This window comes from Hetaerina americana, unplaced genomic scaffold (genome assembly GCF_022747635.1).
Source record: "Hetaerina americana unplaced genomic scaffold, ioHetAmer1.1.p SCAF_8, whole genome shotgun sequence".
NCBI classification, from domain to species: domain Eukaryota; kingdom Metazoa; phylum Arthropoda; class Insecta; order Odonata; family Calopterygidae; genus Hetaerina; species Hetaerina americana.
The window spans coordinates 44,801,911-44,822,860 of record NW_027287427.1 but is presented as its reverse complement, the minus strand read 5'-3'; the positions used below and the strand labels follow the sequence as shown (position 1 = coordinate 44,822,860).

The 20,950-nt window shown below is 39.8% G+C and overlaps 1 protein-coding gene across 1 annotated transcript in view; it reads left to right on the top strand.

Annotated features, from left to right (window-relative positions):
- wgn (Tumor necrosis factor receptor superfamily member wengen) overlaps positions 1-20,950 on the top strand; it is a 110,108-nt gene that overhangs the window by 81,434 nt on the left and 7,724 nt on the right. The window lies entirely within an intron of this gene.

Below are 20,950 nucleotides of genomic sequence, written 5' to 3'. Positions count from 1 at the left end.
CGAACCCGGAACTCCTGAGTCTTACCTTTATCTCGCTGAGTCAACAGTGGTAGAATTTCTCGTATTGTGTCCTCCAGGCTTCCGTAGGTGTCTGTACTAACACCGGCGAGACGGATGGTGTTGAGGGGTGGTGGTCGCAGGATTTGCTAACAACACTAGTCTCGAAAGTGAGAAAACGTTTCACTAAAAGAAACTTACGGAGAATGGTTTTCTGTCCAACAAAGTTCTGTGCTGACATTAAAACATCAACGCTATACGCAATGGAAATAAGGTCTAGCTTATGATGAATGGACGGGACGTTTCTTCATGGACTAAAACCTGCGAAGTGTAGCATGCTATGAAATTTAAACTGTGGGAATTACATGAAGAGGGCCTATACCGGGGTTAAACATTTCATGTAGAAGTAAAATTCGATTGGTAAGGATTGGCAAGTCTGTAAGTTTATTAAGGGCAGTAGTATGAGGAAAGCTGGGAAAAAATTGTTGCGGAAAAAAGAGCAGAAATTACGTAGATAGAGCAGGTAATAAATTAGTAGTAATTTGTAAAACCCAACAGACAGAATCGATTACTGATGCATAAATGCGGAGCTAGAAGGAAATATAACGTTATATTTTCTGTAATTCTAAAGGCAAATGATTGGTTAATATTTGTTTGCATATTTTATTGTCAGATTAGTCTTCCGTTCGCCCAAGTAATTGATTTTTGTTTAAAACCGAAATATTTATTGCTCTTCAAATTAGGGGTGCTTTTCTTTGTCTTACTTAATCAAGATGATTGTAAAAATCTTTAGCATCCTATATTTTTGTTTTAGTCCGCTTCTATGTCGAAGATTGAGAAAGAGACTTTTTCACTTAACCGCTAGGCATTCAGCTAATAGTACATGGGTTGTCTGAGAAGTTTCCGACTTCAACATGAAGATGGTAGCACTCTTCCACTAAAGTTCGGGAATGTTTTTGCGTACGCGCTGCAAAGTACTAGGCAAACATTTAGCCGTATTTTGGACGCTTAGTTCTTGTTCGGCAATCGCTTGAGTGAGTCGTAGTGAGGGATTTTGTGAAAATGGAAAAAATAGGGTATCGAGCTGTCATTAAATATTAATTTTTTCAATTCAATACGCCTACGGAGGTTCTCAAATACGTAAACGCCCATTTTGCGGGGAAAGACGTCAGCCATTATTTGAAAGGTTTGGAAAAGTAAATAATAGCGCTTGGAAAAGGTGTCTAGACTGAAAGAAAACTATGTTGAAAAATAGAAGTAAATTTGAAGATAAAATGTCTCGTATAATCGTCAAATCATTAAATTTTCAGACTACTCTCGTAGATAGAGGTGACCGACAACTGAAGTAATTTGCGATAGAAGCTCGCCGGCTAATTATTAGGCTAAATATAGAAGTAAAAGCCGTATTAAACCAACGAATTGGTCCCATTTTGTTTCACGAAATCTTGGTACATATTTCAATTAAATAAGAGCACGAATTTTACTTTCAAATAGTTGGAGACCCTACCTGCCACAATAACACCTGATTTAATCGACACTCCGGCTGTACTTATACTGTATAGACAATGTAGTTTAATCACGGTGGGTATACAACACAATACTTTAATAAGTGAATGTTGAAGTTGATGGGTGCCCGGAAACACAATTGGCCTTACCATTGGGGGGGCTACCATCAATCGAGGAAGGGTTTGCCACAGCCCTTCAAACTGTTCTGTTCTTTGCCTATCTTTCCGTCCTATCACATTTCCGTCTGGCATCTTCCCACATCATCTTCTTGCAATTCACCTTGGCCTTCCGATGTGGTCCTCACGTTCTACGTTTCATTCCGTCATGGTCTTTAATAAGCAATCTTGCATTAGAATGCAACCATTTAAATTCCAGCTTCCCTGTCGGTGTCGTCCATAGATTTCTCTCTCTTCCCCTTCCTTCATTGAACTCTTTTAGAAATTCGTTCTATCCGTTTCACATTCGTCATCATGCTGTTACACCAATTTCCAACACCTTTTGATGTTCCTTTCTCTCCTTCATCGTTCAAATGTCAAATCCTTAGGCAAGTGATTTCCGTACATAAATGAACCCTTTCTCGATGTTCTCTCTGCCTTGTGCTGGTAGCCTTCGGGAGTATTTTCTTCTGATCTAAAACGATCTTCGCTTCGTTCATGCTGATAACTATTTGCACCTTTCTTTTAGTTAGCCCATCGTCAAATAAAGCAGCCTAAGGGTATTGCGGTTTGAATGTTTCTTCCTTAAACTGCTCCGGATGTGTGCTTTGCTAGAAAAGTCAGCAGTTAAATGATACTTGAAGCATTGGACATAACGGCACTAAAGATACCATATTATGACCGTGAGTCGAACCAGGGTCCTTGGCTTAAGGCACACAGTCGCGCAAAACGTGCTTCTCCTCATTACGGTGTTTGGCAATGGAGGGGAAATTCTTTCCTATGTATAATAATAATTTTAATTGTATTTTAAAAGATCCTTTGGTCTTCTTGAACGGCTGGCTTGACGTCCTAAATAATAGGTACATCATTCTTACCTTTCATATATTGTGCTCTACTTCTTACGATATAAAATTTAGCTGCATTTAAACCAACCGTTCTTAGTACTGATTTATTATCAAGTCGGTCCTATTAGGAAGAGTAAGTAGTGTTATTTATTTGCCTACAAGGGCGAGGCCACGTCTGCGGCCACGTTTGCGGTGGAAAATTGCCTTTAAGTGCCTCTTGCGTTTTCTTTGAAAGCATTCGCATTCCTCTGCAATACTAGGTCTGACACAAAAGTAGTAGTCCTAAGTCGATTAAAAAATGTTTATTGCCAGAATTGATACCTTCACTCAAAATTCTTCGAACTAACATCTTTTAAGCGTCTACTCACCGCTGGCAGCGGGTTTTCCACGCCTCTTACGCAATCTAGAGGGCGTAACGTTAGGCCCCCTACATCTTAAATCGGGGCTTTATAGTCAACAGACTGTCTATTAGGGTAATACGCCGAGTCTAATTATGTCATCAGTTTTGATTATGATTATAAAATGAAATGTACAATTAACCGAAATTTTCATCTTTATATTAGGTATTTGGGAAAGCCGACGATGTAGGAGGTACAAACGTCAAGGGCTGTATCACGTGGTCTCCCTCCTCGATGTATTTTATAATCAAGAAAAAGGAGAAGTGTGAATGTAACTGACTGGCTTCCAATAGACTTAGGCCTGATTTCCAATGGTATTAGATTGGGATTGAATATAAGGTCTACATCTGTTTCATTTCGATCCTTGTAGGGTACATGAAGAGACCACTTCAGATGAAAACAGTCTTTCGTATTATAAATTCACCGTGAAAGTCATTAGGCTATTTTGTTTATTTTATTGTTCTTCCCTGTAGAAACTCACCTCCCATTCTTAGAGTAGTATTTTAAAATTTGATACCGTAGTTGTCGTTAAATTATTTCTGTTATTTAAATTATTTTGCATATTTGTTAGTAACTAACATTTTAACGTTGATACCGCATATTATTTATGAATCTCTCCCGCTGAAAACACCCTATTGGTGGCTAGCAGGATACTATCTGGATAAATAGATCGATAAGTAGCTATTTCGTAAGAGTAGGCTACAAACAGTACCGAATATCTCTCCGTTTTAACTGATGACAGCGACTGTGGTAGCCACGTTGGCTACGTCCTGATCTGTTATGCTATGGAAGTTATGTTTGTTCTAGGATTATTTGCTTTAGTTAGATGTTCAGATATTATCTTATCCGTTAACTGCAGATTTATGTCAAAAAGTGGATATCTACTACGACTTCTTGTTGCAAATGACCTCGGATATTAGGTTTACACCCTAGATAAGCACCATTAATAAGAAATCAACATTGTCATGATTGTATGGCAATGGTGACTGGCGAAACGGAAAAAATTCGAAGAATAACCCTTCAACGTAAAACGTAGTTTGGTTGGCGGGTCAACAAGTACCCCACTCCCTCACACAATTTTGATCTTTGGAGACTTCAAAAGGGGTTAATAAGTATGGCAAGCGGGGGTTCCTATCAGGATTTAATCTAATTGAATTTAGAGGATAGTTAACTTAGCACCCCGACCACAATTTGTAATTATTCTGGTATATTATTCATTTCAACAATAAATTAAAATCTATGCGCCCACAGGTTTGTTTAAATTCATTAAATAACGGCAAAATTAATCGTAGTAACTTAAGTTTTGGCCGTCTCGTTCGAAATTTCGATGACGAAAGACTAAAGAGAGGGTATTTTGTCGTTTCGTTGTGCAACTGGTCGATAAATGTGCTATTGCACGATGAGAACAATGCGGGGATCATTTGTACGCTGAAATGCAAGCCAAAACTCTCCGCCCGCCTTCCCGCCATTTCCATTACCCCTCCCCGCCAACGCCTTCAAACGCGCGGGAAACCTGCGACGTAGTAGAAACGTGCGTCGCCCCCTCCCCCCCTCCGTCGCACGGCAGGGGATTGCGACCGCCTCCTTTCCGCGAGTTTTTGTCCCTAAACCCGTAACGGAAAGACCCTGCATATCCCTAACGGGTAGATAAGGAGGCCAAACAGCACCTCATTGGCGTTCCCCGTTCTTTTCAGCGTTACTTTTTTTTCTCTCCTGTATATTTCATCTCGCGAATGCTCCCAGGACGTGGATCCCGCCCTCCCCTTCCGGCTCTACTCACCCCGTCGGACCTCCCCCCTTACTTCCCTCACCGTCCTCGGTGGGAGCATGAATGGGACGATGTGTGCGTATGCGTGCGTGCGTGGGTCGGCTTATACTTCCCTCCCCTCCACCTTTGGGGTCTCGATCGAGGTGGGTGAGGATACTTTCCAGTGATGGGATACATACCTAATATATGGCACGCATGCCTCATGTGGTCAAGTGCGTGTCTCGCTGGATTCTGAATAGAAGACGATAACAGCCCGATGGCGGAAGATTATTTCTACAAACCTGACTTGCCATCCAAAATTTATTTACTAGTCTACCGGATTAGCGTAGATTTATGTTGGGACCAGCTGTTATACACCTGCTGGGCTCCGGGGACCTAACTGGCTCGGATGAAAATATCCCCAAACCACGTATTATAATGTTTCCTTACTCAGCGCTGTTTTCTTATGCATCTCTGAATTCCATCCAAAATGCTTATTCTTTGCCTCTATATAGATACACTTCTTCCTTGCATTCTTCTTTATCTCCACCGCCCTAAGTATCCCTTTGCCTCTCACTATCTTCTGTATCCACTTGTCCTGTCTGCTTCGTATTTTTCTCTTCAGCCATCTCTATTCCACTACCATACCTAGAAGTCTGCTTCCTTTATATATATTTACAGTTAAGACATCCAATCCACGCGTATAATCTTGCCACAACAACCATATTTCCGAGTCATACAAAATTACGCTCCAGATCACAGTTATGCTACCAGTAGTTATGCTCGTACTACTCGTATGGGAATGATAAATAAATATTTTCTGCGGGGAGGGTTTCAACTCTCTTTGAGCTTGAAATTATCTAATTGTACATGCTCTTCTAAATGGAATGCTAATTAACGGTAGCTCGTATAGTTAGTCATCCTTCGTCGCAAAGTAACCCTAAACTTGGCATTTTTTTAAAATTTGAAATACATCTGCTCGTTATATGTAACGTGAGGACATATTTCCCCAATATTGCCCCCCAACCCCATGAACATGTATGGAATATGCAACTCTGTCAAAAATATCTGGATTTTCAAATTTCCTAAACGTTGTTGGTCCTGGATATGTGAGATTATAACTTAATTTGAAATAGTTAATTGGAAAGAGTTAGGAAAATTGACCTCTTTCTCGTTGTAAATCGAAGTAAGTACGACTGTAACATAACTGTTTCTGGTTTCGGTGATAAATTTGCTGTATATCCCGGCGGCTTCATTTATAATTGTTCACATATTACGCTGCTTTATCTCTGTATCGTGCATGGGATGAACTGACCTTGTCGACAATAATGAGATCTTGCTGAGGAATCAAAAATATGTAGTAATGAAGTGGGGTTTATCGACCAATTAGGGCTTCACACATTGCTTATATGTTTACCAGATTAATTACAGTATGCATATATTTTTTGGTGTACGGGAGGCGTGAAGACCACATCTAATGCCTCCTTCTCTACGCCCCTGACAGATAGGCTCTCTTAAAAAACTGATTGGATAAGAGTGGATTTGTTTGAGGTCAAGAAGTACACGCATTGTTTTATTATCCTTTGTTCATGATGGGTTGTTCTTTTTCCATTGACTTCTTATTTCCACCATTAATAGCGGTTGAACATGAAAATTACTAAAGTAACCCAAAGGTTTGTTGACTTTTGATAAGGACGAACAGTCGTTTGACGTATCCGATATTCATGTTTTGCATTGATTGACTGGGGCAAATGGATTTTCCACCTTATCAGCGATTTAAAATTTCCATATTATTTGCTTCACTTAAAAATGTGGCAGACTTTGCTGAGTTTAGCAGCTTTATAGGTGTTGGCGAAATGGAATACTTGGAATCGCATCTTTGAATTGATCACAGCCTTATCATTTCAAAGAACCTTTCACAATAAAATAATAAAAGCGTTTAAGAAACGGAAGATAGAACGAAAAGCAATGCCTTGTAGCTAAAATTTCGTCTTCCATCTTAGCTTTTGGTTTAGAGGAATTACAAGTTTTTCGGGTGGATTTAAATTGACGGGAAAACATATCGAAGAAATTTTAGGTGACAGAACATAGCTGGAAGAGTAAAATAGAATCCGTTTAAGGCAGACAATAAAAGAATAAAACGGAAACATATCATCGGCCATCTAAATTGGCAAAGAGTTCGTATCTTTGAATGCATGTGCAAATCTGCGAATATCACGCATCTATGTTAATATCAACACAGAAAGATTCGAATAGAGATAATTTTGGTGCAAGAGGTGGACGATAGAAGTCTGATAGATAAATGTGAATACCAATGACTATCTTCAAAGACTAAGATAAACATGGAAGCTTTCTATGTGGATAGAAGGAGACAGTAGAAGAAGAATTCCGCTGTTGGGTGGAACTTTTGCTAAGTAGAGAGATGTTTAGGCAATTATTCCCTCTAAAGACTACCTTATAAAATGGTGGAAGAAACTTAAATATGGTGCCTAGCGTTGTCAAGCTACGAAATCTGGTTTTTGAGGCAAGAGGATGAGATTATATTCGAAAATTTTATATACTCACGGAAAAATATGGAAAGCATAATTTAGATAGAGAGGAAGATATAGAAAGAGAAGGGGCTATTTGAAAATATGAAGGGTGGTAGTAGGCATGAAGGACTGAAGAAGGAAATGATGGAGAACAAACAAATCTCCTTTGCTCGAATGAATCCCATTGCATCAATTTTTATTTGGTAGCCTAAGGTTCAATGTTGATTTTGGACGGACACCAACTTAATACCCCTACATTTCTTAGCTTATTCTAACAAGACCTAACATGACACTCCACACTGCATGAAACTGTCCTTCAATTTCGTATACTTTCTACCTCCCTTTATTTCATCCAAAGTGCCTACCCCGTTCCTTCCCCTTCATCCTTCGCCTCAAGTTCTCCCTGCTATCTCAATCTTCAGCATTCCATTGCCAATCCAAATTCTGTGCATTCACTTTTCCTACCTCCTTTGTATTTTTCCCCACAATCATCTCCTTTCCACTACCATGCGTAGTACTTATTCGTTTGTTTTCGTTTCCGTCCATTTTACCACTCACCTCAAATACCTCCAATCAACACCTTTTATCTTGCCTCAACGGCCATTGTATCGATATTTTGATAAAAGAATTATCGATAGAAATTTGGGCAATCGCACCATCGAACCTGCCTACTTCAGAGTAGCCTGCCGACGTAGCACTGATCCAATAAAGATGACTTTGAGCATGACTTTACGTTTTATTCCTAAGGACAGCTGGTGACTCGGAACGCCTTGATTTGTCTAGTTCCTCAGAGCGTGAATTCCTCGGCCAGCGGGCTCACAGCCGCGCACATCCCTCCCGACTTTGCTTCCCCGGAGTGAAATCTTTGCTACGGGCCAGGAGATGCTCGTGTCGCACCTTTTCTCCCATCCCCACGAGGCCCTGCCTCAACCCCGACGACCCTCATCCCTCCCACCCTCCTTCCCTATCTTCTGCCTAAAAAATTCCGCTCTCTCTCCTCCCCCAACCCATCTTATCGCCATCGAAGACTGCTCTTCGAACAGCGGATGCGCTTGTTCTGCCAGGACTGTTCCCACGGATTCCTTTGGCCCCCGCCCGCTTTCCCTCCTCCGTCTCAGGCTTCCAGCCACACCCCCCACCCCCTCGTAGTCCTCGCAAATCCCTCATCCTCCGTCCCCCTCCCCTCGCCCCAGTCGCGGCTGATGGCTCCCAAACGTCTTCTTAACCCACTCCCACCTGCGACACGCCGATACGCCCGCGGCGGTCGCCTCCCATTCGTCTCGGTAGCCAGCCTGGTCGTGGTCGGCCGGCGATTAGATGGGGGTAGGGATGACGATGACAATGTTTGGGTTTTCTGGCAGCCGCGGACATTAAGCTACCACGTGGGCCCAGATAGACTCGCGTGGGATGGAAACTTAATTAAACACGTGAGTCCAACCTGCAATTTTTCCGATCTTGCGGGATTTTCAGTGGAGAAATGTTAAAAAATTTGACCGGGGCTGCATTTTCGATCCAGTTAAGACACGTGGATACATCCTGACCAATGCTTTGCATATTCAGACGATATTCTGTTGTGCTTGGTGTTTTTTTCAGTGGGGAAATAATAAAGGATAGAACAAAAACATTGACTTTATCCGTATAATTAAATAGGCTGATCGCTTAGTTAAAGGATCTTCGATGATTACTGCGAAAGAGATCGGTTTTTGACCACTGTACTCGCTTAGAAAAAAACTGCGCGGCGGCGCGTCGCAACCATTCGCTAAACATTAATAGAGTCATTTCTCTACTTGTCATTAGCGTTTAACATACTAAATTATTTACCTGAATATTCATAATTATTCTGTGTATAGAAATAAATAATTTTCTTGATGAAAGCAACTGTTTCACGGTTCCTTCTTTATGATTGCGACCTTTAGATAATAAATGATATTTTTGTTTGTTAGTTACTTAAAAACAGGTTCCATCTATATTCTTTTCTTCTTTTGTATAAATGGTCATAAATATTTAAAACCGATATGGAAATATGAAAAAACAATAGTGTTTGAAAGAAAAAATTTGAATGTAGACTGGGCACGTGTAAAAAGTGTATTATTTTGTTTGTAAGGAGAATTCTCGGTCATGAGACTGCAGGAGAAGAGATCACTGGAAAAGCTTTTAAGAGCTGGAAAAACTGGAACGGTAAAGGGGGCATTGCCTTTGGTCCTTGAGTTGCTCCAACTCGAATTAAGAGTTCAAACCTGTGACTTTTCGTATTTTTTTCTCAATTCTTTAAGCTGTATACTTTGAATGTGTCAGAAAGAACGGGGGTTTACATTTTTAATTAACTCAAGGCGCCAACTCCTTCATTTCAGCGTTCCTTGTGGAGTAGAAGGAAGCTGAAAAGTATATCCTCTCGCCATCGTAAAATTAAAAATTTTATGTGCATGTGTCGTCGTTCATTTAAATCGAGTTGCAGTCCCTTCTGTGTGCCGTGTGGCAACTTTTTACGACTCAAAGTCCTCTGCTCGGATCCAACTCGTAAATTCAAAAGAGACTGGAAGGTGGAGAAAAAAAACGTGTTTCAATAATCGTAAAAGCGAACATAATGGAGATTTTCTTTTCAAGGTTGGAGATTGCGGAGGGAAAATTCTCCGTTCACCATTCGCCAAAGCTGACCACGAAAACCGCATTTGTCACCAATGCCAGAATGGTTAACATACCTATTTCCCAGTCAACTTCTTCGTTTCGATTTCGTGCGTTTCGTTTCAGTCAGTAAAGAATAATTTAGTTGTCTTTTCTCATTATCGTCCCAGCTTTGGGATGCAGAATTGAGGGACTTATTATCGAATCTCTCCGGTCACACAAAACGTGGGACTGTTCATTTGAAAGCGTTCACATGCGTAGTAGTAGTTGTATTTATGGGAGGAGATCGAAAGGCAGAGAGAAACCCGGCGTCGGCATTAGCCTACTCTTGTCGAAAAGCGCCAAGGGGTCAACAGTTTAACGTCCCATCCGACGGACGTTGTACTCTCTCTCAAAGTGCTCTCCACAAAGCACCTCAAGTAGGGATCGGGATACCACTGAAAAAGATTTGTTGTCTCCAGGATTTCAGCCCAGGTCCTCTCGGTGGGAAGCCTGCACGTTAGCTACTGCACTATCCCAATCCCCGGTTCACATGCCTGCGTATATTGGGTCTTCGCACTTCTGAACCCCTGGTTTTAAGGTCAACCAAACAGTCTACTAATGCATTGCTATCAAACAGTATAGAAAGTAATTCTATTATCAAACTCAATGTGTGAGATTTCGAAAGATAGTACGACTTCTTCACATTTGCGTGGAGATTTACTCGAAAAAAATCCATTGAATTGTTCATCATCATGCAATTGTTTGTATATTATCAATACACAATAGGCGAATAAGCAAGTCACAGCGTAAAAATATTACTTAAAACTTTGTCGTAATGTCATCATAGGCAACCTATTTTGATGTCTAAATGGGTTTATTCGTAAGAGCACCTCGTGCCTTTCAGTTACCCAGCAACTTTTTATTTCCTTAAACACGGACATTTTCTGTCGTTTATTTTTCTTAACCTCTTCTTGGCTTTCACCTCCAGGTTTTTCCTTCCATTACAGCCCTCAGTTAGCTATTGAGCCTCAGGATGTTCTCAATTAGATTTCTTCTTCCACTTATTAGTATCATCCTGGGATTTTCTTTTTTTATCTGTTCGAAGAAACTTTAACAAATAGTCACTCTATGCATTTCATTGCCATCATTTTTGCAATTTATTCTTCTATGCTACACAAATACCTTCTATGCTTGGTCACGCGCATCCCTTAGCCGCAGAAAAATAAGTTTCTCGTGTGATTTATATTCCAATCGATTCCTTACGATCAGGCTGCTACTATTGCCTTAGTAACTCTTTCTTGTGATAGACTTACTCTCTTGCGCTATTTTGCTCTCACGGTGTCCCTCTTGCCTCCTTTTGCCCGTATCCTGCTGGTTTAGTGATCTTTAACCTAAGTGCCCTTGAGTTAATCTCTTTTTCAACTCTCCTCCTTGAATCGGCTATGGAATCACATCTTCTTATTACTATTTGTTTTGTGATTTTACTTATCACTCCCCTTTTTACTAAGACGATGGTGATCGTCTGGTTTCCTCTGCATGCACCAGTGTTTCGTTTAAGTGTTAAGGTTTTTCTCATTTTTCCATCTTTTAACTTTTCCTTCATCTTCCTTAATGAATATTCTGGATTGTGTCTATTGGATGTTAGCTTTTCCTTTATCTCGCCTCGTTGGATGAGTAAATGGTCAATGGCAGAAATAAAGGAGCTTGGAAATCCATTGGGTAGAAGAGCGCTTGACTAATGAGGGGAGGGCCCGGGTTCGATTCAGGCTGACGCTTTATTGCTGCGAGATATTTAGAAGTTAACTTCACAGTATATTTTTGAAAATAGTGTTTGTTGTTATAATGATATCTTCGAATATTGTTTTGAAATTTTCTTTTATTTTGACAACGACACCCTAGGTTTAAAATACTTGACCAATGTTATTGTTATTATCACAGTCACGAAACGTTCTTTTAGACAAGGATGATAATTGATAGGCTCAACAGACGACCACAGTAAGTATAATATTGATCATTGAAGAGACTTTTTAAGGTTCACCACGGATCTTGCTGTGATAGAGATGGTTTCGCTACCTGGGCAAAGTTTAATTCTGCTTTTTTCACTAAAAGATTTTTCTTTAAAACGGTAAAATGTGTGGAAAAGGACATACGTATGTATTATTTGTTTAAAACCCGAAAAAATTGTATGAAATCTGTTGCATCAAAACCTCTCATTAAAAGAGTTCCCTTGAGTCCAGCGAAACTCTTTTTGATTTGCAAATTGTCATAAAATGATAAATACTGTTCTGTGTTGAGCGAAGATAGGTTTCACATGATTCGAGTAAAATGCGCTTTGATCAATAACTTCCTTTGCGAAGAAGTGTTGAATGTTCAGGTTTAAAAGAGGAGAATATAAAAAAGAGAGGTAAAAAAAAATATAGTAAGATAATCGCGCTGTTATCGCGAGACAAATCGACGGCGGGGGCTTCCGATAAATGCGATGAACATTGATTTGGCCGCATGCGCATATATATATAGGGCCGTTATCGCATTACGAAGTTAAACGGCGATTACAAACAGGAATTTACTTTTATAGGAGTCTATTTGGGAGGAGGAATATTACGTGTGTTATATACGCTTACGCCATAAATAAGAGTTCATATTAGATCGATTTAGAGTTTACCACCGATCTATACGAGTTTACTTTCGATTACGAGCAGATTAAATGACTGTATGGGATAGCCGCCGTCTTTATTACCATCCGAGTGAATTCAGCGAGAAAAATGAAATTTTTATACGGTGTTTATCCAAGCGGTAAGTGAACTATCAATTAATTGAATCGATAACAATTAAATACTGATCGAATATTTTTTTAATTTGTTGGAGCGTTGCTACAGCTGCAAGAGTCTTACAGTGGTTTTGAACGTGCCGGCACGATTTGTCTTCCAAATTGACACGATCCCAGAGGCTTAAAATCAATGACTTAGTAGCTTTCTCAAGCTGAGTCTCATTTTAATATGAGATACGTTACAAAATTCACCACGCCGACATATTTCGTGTTAAATTAAGTTCAAAATGTTGGGCTTGACTTTTACGATTGCATATGGAAGTGGAAGAGAAGGTTTGAACTGTGCAGGCTCCCCGTATTTTTGTACGGTCGCTGCTCCACAGAATCCCAGTATTTCTTATATTAGAAATCGGTAAATTTGGTCTTCAGTTCTCCTTCCACAGAGTATTTGTCAGTCTAATGCTTGCATGATGTAAGGCGCGAATGACCTCATTTGCTGTGGAACCTCTTGTGATTGTCCAAATAAATAAGCAAATATAGCCAAAACAAGCAAAAATTCCGTAAATTTTATGTAAAACGCAAGCAATTCTTATTCTAGGGTATTTTCGCACCTTTACGGGTGTTTCCTTTCCTATAGATTGACATTTGGCCAAACATATTATTTGCGGGTGCGAGTTCCCAGGTGCTTAATTTACTCTTCACTTAAAAACTCTCAAATAAAATAATTATTCATTGTTCTTTGAACTTCGCTTATTGCTTTGAGTTTAAGGTAGATAGCTAGACCGGAGACTGAAAATTTATTAGAATTTTTGGATGTGTGAAGGAAAATTTCTCCTTACCAGCTTCTGTGTGATGCTAACGTCCTTTTCACCAACCTACGGACTGCAGCCATAGGTACTCCCCGAAATGAAAATACCGGAATAATTATCTTGCAATCTAATTTTATATTTTTGTTTCATTTAATTTTATTCCGCCTTTGAACATAATTTGTATTTTGCGTCCTTTAATTTATCATTTTTCAGTCTCGTATCAGTTCGAGATATTATCAGAAATAAGATCTCTAATTTTACGAATCATATTTATAAAGATATTTCATATTTAGTTTAAAAAAAATCCTCGTGGTTGGCATTTAAATAATTTTCAAAGGTAGAGTGATGAGGGAGAATTGTGGGTTGCCTATAGCGCAGGATGAACATAATTGAGGAAGCTTCGTAGTAGTAGTAGTTTTGAGGGGAGGCGACCGACAACCGAGGTCATTTGCGCCATAGGGGATGGACAGGAAAGGATGAAGGGTGGAGAAAAACCCGGCGTCAGCATTAGCCTACTCTTTACGAAAGGCACCAAGGGGTCCGCAGTTTAACGTCCCATCCGACGGACGGCGTACTCACTTAAAGTGCCCTCCACAAAGCCCCTCTAGTAGGGATCGAGATACCTCTGAAAAATATTCAACGCCGCCGTGATTCGAACCCGCGCTCTCCGGGTGGGAAGCTAGTACGTTAGCCCCCGCACCATCTCGATCTCCATATCCAACTAATTTTGGGCTTTGTTTTGGTCCGTAATACAATAAATACCGCCTCCATTTTGGTATATTTGAAGCAAAGTGTGTGTTAGATACGTGTGCTTTGCTTATAAATTATTGTATTTCTGCATTATTGTAAATGCTCGACAAATTGTTAATTGTTGCACATCGTCATCCTTTCTATGGGGAGGGCTAAGGTAATGGGACGAGGTCAAATGAGAGGGGAGCTGAATCGAGAGACATAAAGAGAATTATAATAAGTTTTATGTTTAGCAGAATAGTTTAAGGAGGTTGTAAACCAACGTTTCTATATCGCCGTGGTTTGCTGTTGTCCCACCTCATAGTTTGATATTTGTGTTACAAGTTTTATGCGCTAAATGAGCGCCGATTTTTTTATCGGATTGCGTCACGAAGTTAAATTTTAAGTTCGATTAATGATCCCTTAGAAAATATGGTTATTGCTCATTAGCTAGTTGTCTCGGCGAACGTGCCTGGTGATTGATCACGAACTCCTTCCTCTACGGAATTGCTTATTCCTTTGCTCATCTGGAGACTCATTCTTTGTGGATCCACCGTGACTATTTGGTCCTCATCATCCCGTAGCTTAGCACACTTACCATTTTCAACCTTATTTTGATATTACATGCCGTGATGTTATCGTGAATTCCTTTGCTGTGATTGCATCTTCAAGTGGTCCTTCGCAAACGGCAGATGCATTTGGAGTCTCCGGTGGATGGAGTCATAAGAATGGGATCTAGGAGGAGATGGAGGGGTTAGTTTCTGGAGTGATAGCCCGCGATTTGTTATATCAACACTTGTCTACTAGTCTGGGTAGATTTCTGATGGATTCGGGGACTACACTTATAAGCCATACAGCTAGTATGACACCAAATTACCTTAAAATCATAAGTTAAAACGAAAATTTTTTAATGCCATGCACTTTCCACCGCCCTCCATTCTAATCAAACTTGAAATGTCCTTTTCCCAGCTACCTCGCCTACCTGACGCTCCCTCCCCTATCACAGTATTCAATATTTCATCACCAATCAAAATGCTCTGCATCGAATTTCCCTGCCCTATTCAAATTTCTTCCTACGACCTATCTTCCCCCACTATGCCTAGTGCTTCTTCATAAGTTAATCAAAGCTTTGGCGGTACATCTATGATAAAAAGATTCTGGCTGTGGTGCGCGTCTTCTTGCTTTGGGCCTATTACGACCGAAAAATCCGTTAAACTTAATGGCTGCCAGCGTTACCTGGTAAAATTGCTCCATATTCAAGTCAAATGAACGATATTGTATTCCACAAATTCGTTTAATGTGTACGGCCCGGATTTCGTATAATATTAATATTTTAAAGCGGAAAACCTGATCTAAAGACGTCACGACGTGAAGAATTACGAACCTCGGCTCGTGCGAATTTAGTGAACCAGCGGAATTCATAGTTGTTGATTTGAAGTTAAAAAAACTCCTGATATAATAATGTTTACAGAACTTGCTTCGGTCGCAATTCTATTAAGAACGAGAAGACTCCAGAACCCCTCTCCCCAACACAAAATGGTAATTATATAAAGGCCTGATAGTTTGCCGAAAACGTATTTTAAACCCAGACGAAGTCTTCAGCATCGAAAATTGGTAAAATTCAACTGTTGTGTGAAAACCAAGAATTTTGATTTTACTCATTTTTTTTTAAATTTTGTTTATCACTGCTTCTTCCTTTGCTCCTTCGCACAGAATTATTTCATTCCGAAGTGTTCCTGGGATCGTCCCAAAGACCACGTCTCATTAGGAAAATTTAACGAGATGGTTCAAGAGCGATGTTATCTTTCGCTAGTCATCTCATTCCGGTAGATATACCGCTAGTATTAGAGACCCTCACGAATTCATTTTATTTGCCGAATTAGATCGTGTGTCTCAAAGAGAAGATAAATTTGTGAAGTATTGTTATGATACAATTAATCTTACGTACCATGCCTATATTCATGGATATACTGGGTTGGGAATAACACAAGGAGCAAAGTTAAATTATAGAGTATATCTCTTAAGTAAATTGAAAGGTCTCTTTAGCGATAATGTTGAAAATTTATTGCTAGCCCAATCCCAGTACGGTAGTCGAGGTGATGAATATAAGATTGGAGAGGTCTACTATTTAACCGACAGATTCAAGATATGCATTTTCCCCTGAACTAGAAGTGATTGTAATAACTACAATCAGCCATGCATTAGGAACTATTGAAAATTCTAAGTATTGTATTTTGTCGTCATTATTTCATTTTCCAACCCATAATTTATAGTTAGTTTTACTAGCAGCTCGTTCTGCTCTCCTGTAGATTTAAAAATAATATATTTTCATGATTTGAAATATTTTGTATATTTATTGAGAATAAATAATTAATAAAAATTAGACTTTGATGCTAATGGAATCACCCCCTGCCATACACATGAGCAAGGGTATCGTGTAAATGTGATTATTAGATCCGTGGTGACCACGGCAGTGATATTTTTCGGGTCATGGATTTCTACCTTGCCGGATTCGGAGAGCAGGTGTGGTTTCATTCACTTGATCCCGCGGGTGATTTAAACGGGAGCGTGCCTTGGCATCGGCACCTGTCACCTATCCGAGTGTGCGCTCTGGGCCCCCACGAGCACCACGACCGGAAGGAGGGGGAGAAGTGGAAGCGATGGATTTGTCACCGTTGGCCCCAAATCGCTGATCTGCCGTCGCTCACGTCCAGGGGAGGCGTGGCTGTGCCGCTCGCCGCGAATGGCGATCGCTGGCATTCCGACGACGGCTGCACGCAGCAGCACGCACCCCATTCCCTGCCCCTCTGCCCCCCCCCTCAGCACCGCTCCATTAAGGGCGCTGAACCCCCCGATTGGTGGCCAAATCGGATGCGGGAGCTTACATGAGAGCGCGCATGTGTTGCGCCGTTCCCGCTCCTCTCCAGCTTTCGGTTCCGGGAGTTCTTGGGCTACGCACCGCGTGTGGTTGGTCTCGCGAGCTGCCAGCTCCCCCACGCTGTCAGCTAGGGATTGCCCCCCCCCTTTGTCACCCGCATACCAGATTGGTGGTCAGGATTCCGATCCGGGGAGAGTTTGAAATGATGGAAATCGACGGTCATTAACCCTAGGATTGGTTTGACGTAATATCCGCTCGCTAGTTTTCCCGTCAACTCACCTCATTAATTTTTTCCCCCAAAAAGTGTATATATCGTCCTTTACTAACATTTTTATCATTTTTTCGATTAATTATGGATCAGCACCTACTGCAGTTTATGTAGTTTAGATAGGTTGCATGTTGTAGTCATGTTTAGATGTAGTATGCATATGTTTGTGCGGGACGCAGTTTTGTATTTTTTATTAAATATTACATTAATTATTTTGCTTTAAATACCTTCTTAAAAGTTTATTTACATGTCTATACTCGAGGCGGAGTATTGTTATTCGTATAATTTCTTCGATTAAGAATTATGGTACGTTTTTAATTATGACGGGCGTTTCTATCGTCAGTGTAAAGGATAAAATTCACGACAATACCATTTTCTTTAACAGCGAGTTTGCTGATCCAAATAACGGATTCAGTATAAAAAATGAATTCAATAACTAATAGAACTTACCTAAAAAGAAAATAGATAGCACAGCATAATAAATGATAGCTTACTGAGTGAATCAGCAGTTGGACCGCAGGGAATTAAATGAAAAACCTTTTTATTTACTATGCAAATTTCATTTTTGTAAATGTAATTTCATGGCCCGTGTTTCAACGTATTTAGTCGTTTATTAGCTAAAAGTGGCAATTTGGTGACACCTGGGTAGTCGAACAAAAGTTTTTATAGTACCTATTTTGCAAATGTTTGGAATTTTTCTATTTACTCCCTTTGAAAAACTTCTATGCAGTCAATTTCGGAGCAATGACTCTGACACAGACTGCTGTTCAAATATATTTTATAGATATGTATGTGAACATATTTTTTGCATTAAACAAATTTAATTTTTTTTCATGAAATTAATAATTTTTACCTTATGTTATTTAACATAAATTCTAGTATCTTTTGGATAATAGAAGAGATGGAAGTCTAAAAAATGAGAAATAATAAAATTATTAATATCTCAATCATCAAATTCAAATTTCTATGTTTTAATATTCTCCATAACTACATTGGAACTGGTTATAAATCAAGAAAAGAACAAAGTACATGGCTGTCTCGAAAGGTTCCCAAAACTACCACCCCCACGCATGAATTACATATATATATTTGAATGTGCAAACAAATCTTGGTTCTCTTGTAAACAATTAGAACAATGCGAGTGAAGAAATCCAGCGTAGAATTATAATAACCAGTGGATGTCAATACTTAGATATAACTTATAATAGACTTCTTACGCAGATAAAATAGCGAATCCTTAGTAAGAGTAAAACTAATTCTACGGCAAGCCCTAATATGGCCAGTATTGATAATTGGCTCGGAGAGACGGCTGGTTAACAAGAAGGGCGAAAGAAGACTTAGCACATTTAAGCGCTAAGTCATGAGAAACATTTACCGGCCGATAAACGATCAAGACCATGGGCAGAGAAGATAACATTTTGAGTCACGCTAACTACCATATATCTTGCAGCATATATATTTGCAAATGTCAATATTTCTAGAAAGTGATAAACCGGACTTAGGTATGCTAAGGATTAGAAATCATTGACTATCAGATAGGCTAAACAAGGCGGAATCTGATGGTAGGAGGAATTGTGACCGTCTAAGGAAAGGCTGGCCGGATAGCGTGGATTTGAACATTAACTCCAGTTGAGTAAGGAATGGAGAAAGATTTCAACTAGGAAAGAGGAAATGTAAAGGACTCCACGGAAGACCAAGACCGAAACCGGGTTTTGGATGATGATAATGATTGACCATTACGTGCTCCTCTTATCTTATCTTCCACCATAGTTCTTTCTGTTCCCTGAAAAATACTAAGATGGTAAAGATGTCTATTTTAAATACCGTGTATTATTCGTCGACGCGAGACGATGAATATTAGCTATCAATCGGAAAGATAAAATGTTCATTTACAAATGGACGCTCATTTTATTGCCCCTCCGCCCGTGGCTGCTCCCTCGTCGTCCGCGATCATATAAACCGGCTACAAAATTCTGATACTCCCATTTACTTTGCGCTGGATGGGATCTGTCAGACTTTTAGGTCGCGAAATAAATACTTTTCTTGGTTGTCAAATACGGCGTGAAAGTCATCACACACTTATTTTATGGTTATTGCGTGAAGAAATATAGAAAACACTTGGTAACTTCCTTCTCTTTTTTACCTGTGTTTATGATATGTCTGGTCGTAACTCATTGCCAGTCATAGTTCATTCATTAGTCGGAGGTATATTTCCCCTGATGAGTGGGTGTAGATCGTTGGTGGGAAGATAGCTGGTGGTTTACGAGATTGAAAGATTTTAGGTGAAGTGAAGGGGTTGATGAGAATTTAGCTTTTGGAGGTTTAGTTCTTTAGAGGTAGGTTTGGTCCAGCACCTATGCAATGTGAAAAATCAATCCCAGCTTCCTTAATTTACTATTATTAGTTGACAGTTTATGATTTAAAGTAAGTTTTGGGTGGATAGAGATGGAACTTGCCTACATTTCTTAGCCTTGGCCAACAAGATACAACCTTACATTTTCTCTAAAAAAAATAGGAAACTGTGTAATTCCGCATACATTCTGCCTCCCTTCATTCCGTTCAACATGCCAATCCTTTTCTTCTTCCAACTTCTGGTGCATATCGTCCTACCGTCTGTTAACACTCTTCAACGTCCCATCGCCATTCAAAATGCTTTGCATCCGCGTTTCCTGCCTCTTTGAATTTCTCCCGACAATCCTCTTTCCTCTCCCACCATACCTAGCAATTCTTCATTTGTTTTCTTTTCCTTTAATTTTGCCTGTGCCATCCTTTCCACGCCGACAATTCAAAAGCTTCTTATCCACACTTGTCTTCTAGCTTCCACAACCATGTTTCCGCGTCGTAAAAAAATCATGCTCCACTCAAAAGTTTTTGCTAGTCTTTTCCTTGCCCTGCCAAATTTTTCTTCCCACTACTTTGAACATTTTGGTCCAAAATTATCCGAGTTAAGTAAATGATTTCAACTGCTCTTTTAGTCCCATTTTAACGTTTGACTTAGCTTCCCTTAATCGAAAATCTCATAACCATAGTGTTGTTTACATTTATTCTCATCCCATACTTATCACACTGATTTTATAAATCTTTTAGCAATGATTGTACCCTCTTTGCTGACTGACTTTTGCACCTAAGCTTGATCATTCAAGTAAAACTTCGAATAATTGGGCTATGTTGACATAAGTTGAACACCAGAAGGCAAGAAAAGGTCCTTGCAATGGTTCCTAAACAAGAAGTTATCCAGGGAATGCATTGAATCGGGAAAAAGTAGGGATTCTCTCGATTTCTTAAAAAAAATTCGGAAAAGGGGCCCTTAAAAAAATAACTAGAATATGATATCCGTAATATTCAGAAGTCCTGATGAGAACAGTGCTCGTTGTAGCCGTGAGTCCTTTTAATGTTTGCCGTAGGACATCGCGCGTGTAAGGCCTGACATAAGGAAAAACTCAAATAGTGATGTCTGCGATAGTATCATCATTGGAACGTGCAGTGTTGACGGATGGTTCACAAAAAGTGCCAAATCAGATTTCAGACACTCTGGAAGAGAATACGGAAACAAAGATCGTCCGTTGGGATAAACTCTGGAAAACTCAGGAATGGGACTCCTAAAGATGAGTAGCTAATGCGTATTCGATATTTGTAATTTACACGTCACCTTTTTCACTTACCGATGGTCTAGGAAATGAGTAGGCAAGCGGAGAAAAAGGATAAGATATATGCTG